Here is a 9,784-nt window from a genome sequence, read left to right on the forward strand (position 1 = left end):
TGTCTATGGAAATATTTTTTGACTCCCTCGATAATGTGTGTGTCAGAGGATGCTGTGTTATTCATCATGTTTATGTGTGCTTGTGGTTAGCGAAGTTATTTTGTCTTTGGTGTGTTAATTTGAAGTAGTACTTGGAGATGTGTATTTGTGCAGATGGAAGTATGTGGAGGTGAGCTGGGAAATGTCACATACACTTCTGCAGTTTTTAAAAAATACATTTTATTTTCATATTTTCCATGTAAATTTCTCATTTGCATATCATTTTCTTAAAGGTTGACCCCATTTTTAGCTCCTCTCAATCAAAAAATAAACTCCCTAAATTCTAAATCTCATGGCATTGCCAGTTTGGCGGTGTCCCAGGAATTTACAGCAGAATCTGCCTGATATTCACTACAAGTAAAAGTTACTGAAACCCCCAGTCTGAGCTCCGAAAGAGACTTCCAGAATCCTCCTCTCTCTTCACTGAAGACTAGGAGACTACGTCTGTCTTTCTCTATTTTGCAAAGACCTCACTAGGAGCCTCGACTGAGAGGAAGCGAGCAGCAGAGCCGTTTCACGGTATGTGTTGTTGTTACAGATATCTTCTAGAGGAAAAGCCTCCGAGGCTTCTGAACTGGAGTTTGATGGGGTCCTTGGAGCCAGGAGACCGCTGATGCTGAGCTCCAGAGAACCTGTGAAGAGCAAGAGAAGGTGAGCGCGGAACTAAGGAATCTCCTGTGAGATGGTGAGGAGGGATCCGCCTGCTCACCTGAGTCTCACACACACGGAGACGCCGAACCTCTGCAGGATCTCCACGATGGCCAGCTTCATGCTCACCTGGCCGAACCTCATCCCGATACAGTTCCTGGGCCCCCAGACCGAAGGGGGCATGAACATGTAGGGGTCCACTGACTCCACATGTTACTTGCTTTAGTGAACCTGAGAATGAGGCAGAGTCCTCTACTCATTACAGGAATCTGTACAGACAGCTACTCTAAGAACCAATGAGATGTTGAGCTTTTAGTAGAAAATTCTGTTTTGTGCTGTTGGATATTCATTAATCAAAACTCTTTATTGTTTTGTGAAGTCAGAAAGCTTGTTTGTTCTACGTTGCTGTTGTAGCTTTAAATAGACTGCAGGCACTGCTTCTTAACCCTATGGGCTTCCGGAGGATGAGTGGAACCTCTCTAAGGTTTGAAGCTCTCCGGGTCGCCTCCAGTAACCGGGGTCTCTGTGTGTGGAGGCTTAAGGTGGGGATCATCACCTGCACGCCTTTAGGGGCTCCAGGAGGCCGTTGATGTCCACCGCTTTTCTTACTGACGCAGCTCGAAGTGGAAACAACAATGGGGATGTGCAGCAGACACCGCTCAGCCAAGGTCCAGGTGAATCCATGTTCATGACGCCTTCACCCAGATCCACACGAAGACCTTCAACACAGTGGAGTCAGCGGTTAAAGTCTCCAGACTCATCAGACTGATCCCAGTGAGGCGGTTTCGTGAGAGGTTACCTCATTAGGGAAGGTCTGGTGATCTCCTCCTGCAGTTTCTTCACTTGGCCTCTGGGTTGGTTGCCAGACTGAGAAGAAGGAGTCAGAGTGCTGCTGCTGGTCTCGTACCCGCCGAAGATGAAGATCATGGACTGCGAGAGGATCTCGTGGTCGCTCAGACCTGCGTGGGACACGCTGTGAGGAACGTTTCTTCAAATACAGTACAAGATCTTAACTCTCTGGTCTTCCACTGCCTTTCTCTGTGTGTTCCGCTGCTTCGCCTCAGTTTTCCCTTCTGTCACAGAATCAACCCATCAGCTGCAGAGTCACTCGCTTCTGCAGGAAGATGCATGCTTGATTATATTTACGCTCATGCATTTGGAGGATGCTTTCTCATTAAAGCCCTTTACACTGGATCAAGCGTATGTATTTTGATCAGTTCAGGTGATCCCCTGGGGAGTCAGAACCCATATTGTAGCGTTGGTCTGATGTGAAGTGTTTAATAGGTACCTTCTTGTGAATAAGCTGGCCTCTCTTTCAGACTTGATCTTCTTTAAGAGCCAGGCGTGAGAAGAAATCAGTCACAGATGTGGAGAAAAAAGCGAGAAATCCATTTCTCCAGGACAGGAGTGATGAAGGAAATCAAAGCTGGTGAAGAGGAAATGAAAAGTGTCTTAAAAGACAGTCTGTTCACAAGTGTGTGCTACACTTGAACCCCAGCAGGACTAGTGTTTACCAGCTGATCCAGGAACACACAGGGTTCAACAAAGTCAAACTTCAGCATTTTTCTTGATGTTGGTCACAAAAGGATCTTTGGGATTTGTTGGGGGGGAGTCGATAATGAGGCGCTGAGCGCCATGCTTTGGTCACCACATCCATGCTATGCGCTTGAGAGAACCTGCACACATGCGGACTGTGCAAAGGGCACAATACAAGGATAAATGTAAACGGTAGCTGTAATAGCATACCTCTAAGCTTGAATAAAGTAATGTTAACCACTGCATAGACTTCACCATAATTTATTAAACATAAATTGATTCATAACAAAGTTTTATGACATCCAGTAAAAACAGTGATTAATTCTCTCATTTGGTTAACATTAATGACCAGACAGCAACGAGTTTATACAGTAGGATGCTGTCACGTGATGCTGAACACTGACTAGCGTGCGATTACTATTCAAACTGTTGACTTTCACTAAAAGACATGACTGACAGTGTTTACGTGAAAAACTCACCCGAGACACCAGACATTTTTGACACGCATATACAAAAGCTCAAAGAGTAGCCTAGATTTGTCCATGTTCACTCCGTCTCGGATGTGAGGACACAGAAAGTGCTTGAAGCAGTGTCTCTCCACTTGTCAGTGTGAACTTAACTAGTTTTAGTCTCGAGCAAGAGCTGCAGGGAGTGTGTATGACAGATCGCTGTTACAAGGTTTTGATTGGTTTGGATGTTATTACACAGAAAGGGTGATGGCGCTAATTAAAGAAAGGAACATTCTTGTGTTCATAACAGCTGGCCAACATTAAATAAATTAAATACTTTTTGAGATCTGGGGCTATTTGGGGCCTACTCAGCATGCTCTCTTAGAGGAGGAGGATCGGCTCTGGCTACATGTCAGTAAAACTTTCACAACAGTGCACTTGTACTAATTTTTTGTAAATTTGTAAAGTCGAAAATGAAACCATAGTTAAATAAATGCTTGTTTTCCATTCTGGCATTTATGTGCCTTTCACACTGCACGTGGAGATTCAAACGCGAGCGGTTTTTCGCCTTTTCGCTTTGCACAGGGGTCAATCTAGGTATGATAAAACCATCGCAATAATTTACTTTTGCAGTGCTGAAATAGAGATGTTAAGCATTCACTGTTTACTTATTCGCGAGGTTCAGTGATTAGAATAAAAATTCAGTGGAAGGTTGAACAGTAAGCTAGCTGGACATGTGTAGTTATCTCATCCATGAGTATACAGTGAGGGAGAACAAGCTTTTGTTGGGTGTAGAGAACCAGAACTCCTAGCTGACTGAGCAATAAAACTATAGTGAGTAGAGCCCTTTATTAAAAATACCTGCATGGTGAGGAATAATACAGTAATCGCCATGCTTTACTCAGTATTACTTGATCTATGGATTCACTAACTATCTCAGTTACATTGAAGCACAGATGAATTACGTTAAACTAAAACAGTGGCGCAGTAACTTTATACTCCAACATTTTATATATTAGAAGTAATGAAGAAGATTTCACCAGTACCCACCAGCCTGTGAAAGCCATCCTGTCTCCACACTGCTGCCTGGGAGCTTATAAAACATTATTTTTGGAGGTATTTGAAGCACGGTCTTTGCTTGCTGGTAATAAATGAACTAGTGATACTATAGTCAGCTCTGTTCTTTCTGTATCCAGATATGTCGAGAGGCTATGTGTGTGATATTATGTGGGAGCTCCTCAAGTGTCGCGACTCCAGCCTGCGTTAATATTCACGGCTATACTCCTACGGCGTCAGCTATTTTTCTCCAGATTATCAACCAGACTGTGAGTGATTCTTCTACTGATATAAACATCTGAGGCGAGGACGACGGTATATCCTGCATCCCCCCCTCTGCTTACACAGCGGTTACAGTGGATATATTTTTAATATCAAAACAATACACACATTTCCTCCTCAGCATGAATCAGTCTATGGTTCACACAGTCATTTTAGCATTCGTTTTTTTGAGCTGAACTCTTGTCCTAAGTACTTGTAATAATATTACTGTCTTTCATGTAATAACCTAGCGCACATTACCCTTTTAGGAATCTATTATAACATGAGAAGGAACAGATAAGATACGCGAGAATAAAGGCATCAGTGAGGCTCTAGCTTTGGCAGTCATGTTGGGTTTCTACGCTGACGCTACTGATGACTGCAGGTTTTGCTGAGGAATGCAGATGAGAGAGGCTTGGATGTGTGAGTGACCCTCCAGACTCACGCACTGCAATCTCGGCTATTAACCTCCGCTGCTGGTGTAAGCGGTAGGGCAGAGAGGACACTGCGGATCCTGCGCCTGAGCCGGTTCAGTCATCGCTCCTTCAACAGATGGACGTACGGGGCTTCTCGTAGCAGCGGCATCGCGGCTTCAGACCTGAAGTTACGATGCTGGTTCAGAGACAAACGGAGATATAAACGACTACACAAGGTGCACAATTAGTCACAGTCTATTGCTGCCAAACGCAGTCGCTAGAAAACTTCAAATGATTCATATTTATTATTATTTGAACTGAAAGGATTGCATTTTCTGCTGAAATGCCTCTGTGTTTTGTAAAGCGCCAAAGTGGACATTGCGTGCATTTTCTTGCTTTGTGAGCAAATATAACTTAATATAATCTCCCATCTCATTTGTTTGACCAACACCATGGTCCATCATTCTGTGTTCTCAGTAGATCAAATCAGTATTTGATGAGGCTGATTTAGTTTCAGAGGATGATTTTACCCTTCTGTTGGTGAAGAGAGAGTGGCATTCCTTAACCAGGATGGTTTTGATGATGGATTGGTCCATGATGCACAGAACGGGCTGCCTCGCATCATAGATACTGCCAGAAACACAAATAATACTGACATTCAATTCAGAAGAATCATTCACTTCATTATAATCATGACTTCACCAGAATTTGCACAATTGATTCACTTTCAGTATCTCATAATGACCATCATCCTCTGCTCTGATTCTTCATTCCTGATCTCATAAAGACAGTGTTAAACCTTCAAACATGTTTGTCATTTCATTTCAAACTGACATTCACATCTGAATCAGTTCTGTTTCATTTCTGTGGAGTTCATCTGTTAGTCTCACACTCACCCCCAGACTCGTCCATACTTCTTCAAACACTCCACATCAAATTTATGAAACCCCTGAAAGAGCAGAGACAGATGTGTTCACGTTTAGACACATTCAGAGACAAATGCAAAGAGTCCTCAGTGACACACTCAGAAGACTGTGAAAAGTAATGAAGCTAAAGTAGAGACACCCAGGTACAGGTTCGATTCATTTATTAAAGCGAGCGGATCTTCAAACCTGCGCTACGAGTCGAGATGGTCTGACAGAGAACAGAGAGATCATAACGTCCAAATTAAACACAATATCAGATTCATAACTCACCTTTCTATATTCCAGCATCGTTCCGAAGAATGGAAGGGGTTTGGGACCCGGGATGCCCAGCTTCTTGAAGAAACCGTGAGGCCAGGATCCATATCTGGAAATGACATCAGAACATGAGGCCAGGATCCATATCTGGAACTCAGAACTAGTTCCAGAAATAGAACTAATTACTGGGTTTAACAGGGTGTCTCAGGTCACTTACACATACAGAAGCATCACAGACAGCATGAGCAGAGCCCATGTTTCAGCGGAGAAGAACAGAACGTAGCTCATGGTGTCTGCTCCGGACGTTCAGACTACAAGCACTGCAGCTTTATTCTGCTCTCAGATTACACATTAACCAGTGGAGAAGACTCTGTCGAACCTCTGAACACAAACACAGCTCACGCTGACCTCTGAGCACACTCACGGCAGCACCATCAGAGCCCTTACATAATCAGCCAAAGACTAGACGGACAGCATAGTCATCTAAAGACTGCTCAGAACTGCTGAGACTGAGTTACATCACACCATTACAGTAGTAGGGAGAAGCTGATTACTTTCGTTGTTTTGCTTTGCGTTGGGCACACTACAGTCATGGACAAAAGTTTTGAAAAGCAGTGAGCTTGCCAGAATTTTGTGTTTTGAAGTTTGCTCCTTCAGTTTTTTAGATTATTTTTCCCACAAAGTTTCTATGGTATACTGAAAAACAATAAGCATATAAAAGTTTAAAAAAGGCTTTTATTGGCAAAAAAAAAAAAAAATCAAAAAAGTGAATAACAGTGTTGACCCTTGTTCTTCATAACCTCCTGCCATTTGCCCCCTGTTATGCTGGATGTTAGCTTCGCCAGGTCCAAATCCTGACTGATGGCGATCCATTAGAGTTGGGATCACACTTCAGGGTTTCTGCTTGTCCACTCGCCTTTGAGGACAGCTTCTGCTGATTGAGAGATCTGCTGGGGAGTTGCCTGGCCACGGATCCGTACTTTAATTTAATGATCTTAAGCCACTTCTTTATCCCTCTGCTTTGTGACGCAGTGCTCCATCATGCTGGAAAATGCATGAATAACACCAAATTAAGCCATGGATCGTTGGAAGAAAGTCGCTGGTAGTGATTTTGTTACCATTCTTAATTCCTGGCAGTGTTTTTGGGCAGAATTATGGTTGAAAAGCAACCCCACACATGGATGGTCTCGGGATGATTCACTGCTGGGACAACACAGGACTTATGGTAGCGTTCACCTTTTTTTTCTCTCAACAATCAATTTTCCAGATGTCCCAAACAACACGAAGGGAGCTTCATCCTTTAACATGCATCTGATCACTCTACACAATAATCTAGAAACAGTGTGAATGAACCTCACAACAGCTGAAGCAGCAAACTTTGCAAAACACAATTCATGTCACTGCCAAAACTTTTGGCCACGACTGTAGTTCTGTCATGAATGCTTAACATAGTGGCTATGTTTGTGCAGCTGGATATTGTGTTAATTCTCTGTTCTAGTCAGAACTCCTGCTTTAAACCAGGTGTTTTATTTTTTTCTTCTTATTTAAATTTTTATATCACTTTCCCTCGAATATGACCATTTCTATCTGATGGCTCTAAGTAATAGTTTGCTCTGGACAGCACTGAACCGAGAGCGAACAGAGTCTCGTGTTTCTCCTCAGCAGAAATGTGTCTTCCTCACTCTTACTCTGTATGAAACTATTGACTCATTTATTATTTCTCCTGAGGAATTGCAAACAAAGTTCTCAGCATTTCTTCCTAATCTAGCTGTCGAATAAACCTTGTATTGTATATTACGACTATTGTTTGGCTCTTTGACTGATTGTTTTTGTTCCTCTATTGTGAGTCAGTTGGATAAAAGCGGCTGCTAAATGCATAAATGTAAATCTAAACATGATTGTGTAAATGTAAATGTCACTAGCACGTAAATGTATCGCATCGTGTTAATATAATGACTATCATATAAATATAAATATAATTATGTAAAGGTTGTGCGGATCGCTGTGCCACACTGTGTGTGTGTTCATGAGCACTAATATTTTACACTGTTCAGCCGATTATTACTTAATGAATATCGGTGAATCTCACCTTATTGTGCCATACAGAAGTACGCTATTTCCTGTGATGGAGGGAGCCCTCAAGATCTCTGATAATACTTTTTAACACACACAAGATAATGACCTAACCAACACAAACTCAAACACTAACCACACAAACGCAACCAAACTCAACAAACACTCAAAAACACTAACTCAACACTTATTTACACTAACCACACTAACCTCAACACAACTCACACTAACTCAACACTACTCAACCTAACGCAACACAAACTCAACACATCAAAACACTAACTCAACACACTAACGCAACACTACTCAACAAACTCACACTAACTCACACAACCTCAACACAACTCAACCTAACGCAACACACTCACCTAACGCAACACTAACTCCACACTAACTCAACACTAACTCCACAACAATCAACTCTAACTCAACCCTACTCACCACACTCAACACAACCAACACTACTCAACACAACTCACACTAACGCAACACTAACTCAACACAAACTCACACTATGACACAACTCACACTACCTCAACAAACTCAACACAACTCAACACAACTCAACCAAACTCCACAACCAACACTAAAATACTCAACAACTCACCTAACTCAACACTAACCAACACTAACTCAAAACTAAACTCAACACAAACTCAACACTAACTCACACAACCACACTAAAAATCAACACTAACTCCAACACAACTCAACACTAACTCAACACTAACATCAACCCAACTCAACACAAACTCAACACTAACTCAACACAACTCCAACACTAACGCAACATCTAACGCAACACAAACCAACCAACTCAACCCTATGCAACACAACTCAACACAACTCTCACCCAACTCAACACAAACTCACACTAACGCAACCCTAGACGCAACACAACACTCACCACAAAACTCACACTAACGCAACACTACTCAACACAACTCAACCCTAATGCACACAAACTGCAACCACCTCAACAAACAAACTCAAACAAACACACCCCAAACTCACACAAACCTCCACAACCGCAACCCTAACGCAGACACAAACGCACACTAACATCAACACTAACTCAACACTAACTCAACACGACTCCAACACAACTCAACCCAAACTCAACACAAACAACACTAACTCAACCTAACTCAACAAACTCAACACTAACTCAACACTAAACAACACAAACTCACCAAACTCACACTAACTCAACACAACTCAACCTAGCGCAAACAACTAACGCAACACAAACTCAACACAAACTTCAACACGAAAACTACAACAACTAACTCAACACAAACCGCATCATAACTCACAACTCACGCTAAACTCAGACACACTCACACAACCTCACCACTAACTCAACACTAACTCAAAACACCGCAACACAACTCAACACTTAACCAAACAAACTCAAACACAAACGCAACACAAACTCAACACTAACTCACCAAACTCAACACTTACCTCAACACAACTCAACACTAACTCAAAACACACTCACACAAACTCAACCTACTTCAAAACACTCAACCACAAAACTCAACACAAACTCAAAGACAACCTCCAACACAAACTCAAACACTACGCAACACAAACTCAACCTACTCAACTCTAACTCAACACTAACCTCCACAAACTCAACACTAACTCAACCACAACTCCACACTAAACTCAACACAAATCAACACTAGCTCAAACAAAACTCACCTACACTCAACACTATAACTCAAAACAAACTCAACACAAACTCAACCTAACGCAACACTAAAGCAACACAAAACCCACACGACTCAACACAACCTCAACACTCACTCACACAAACTCACACAACTCAACACTAACTCACACAACACTCACACAACTCACATCTAACTCCACAAACTCAAACACTCACTCAACACAAACTCAACACAACTCAACACTAACCTCACCCAAACTCAACACAAACTCACACACTAAAAAACCAAAAACTCACACCAACTCAAGCACTAACTCAACAGCTAAACTCCAACTACTACTCAACACAACTCAACACTAACTCAAACACAAAACTCCACCAAACTCAACACTACGCCACAAACTCAACACAAACTCACACTAACCACACAAACTCAACACTAAC

At 42.2% G+C, this 9,784-nt stretch overlaps 1 pseudogene; it reads right to left on the minus strand.

Moving 5' to 3' along the window:
* Positions 1-571: 571 nt before the first annotated feature.
* Positions 572-5,953, minus strand: LOC122147682 (annotated as a pseudogene).
* Between the last annotated feature and the right edge of the window lie 3,831 nt (positions 5,954-9,784).

This window comes from Cyprinus carpio, chromosome A1, assembly GCF_018340385.1.
Source record: "Cyprinus carpio isolate SPL01 chromosome A1, ASM1834038v1, whole genome shotgun sequence".
NCBI classification, from domain to species: Eukaryota; Metazoa; Chordata; class Actinopteri; order Cypriniformes; family Cyprinidae; genus Cyprinus; species Cyprinus carpio.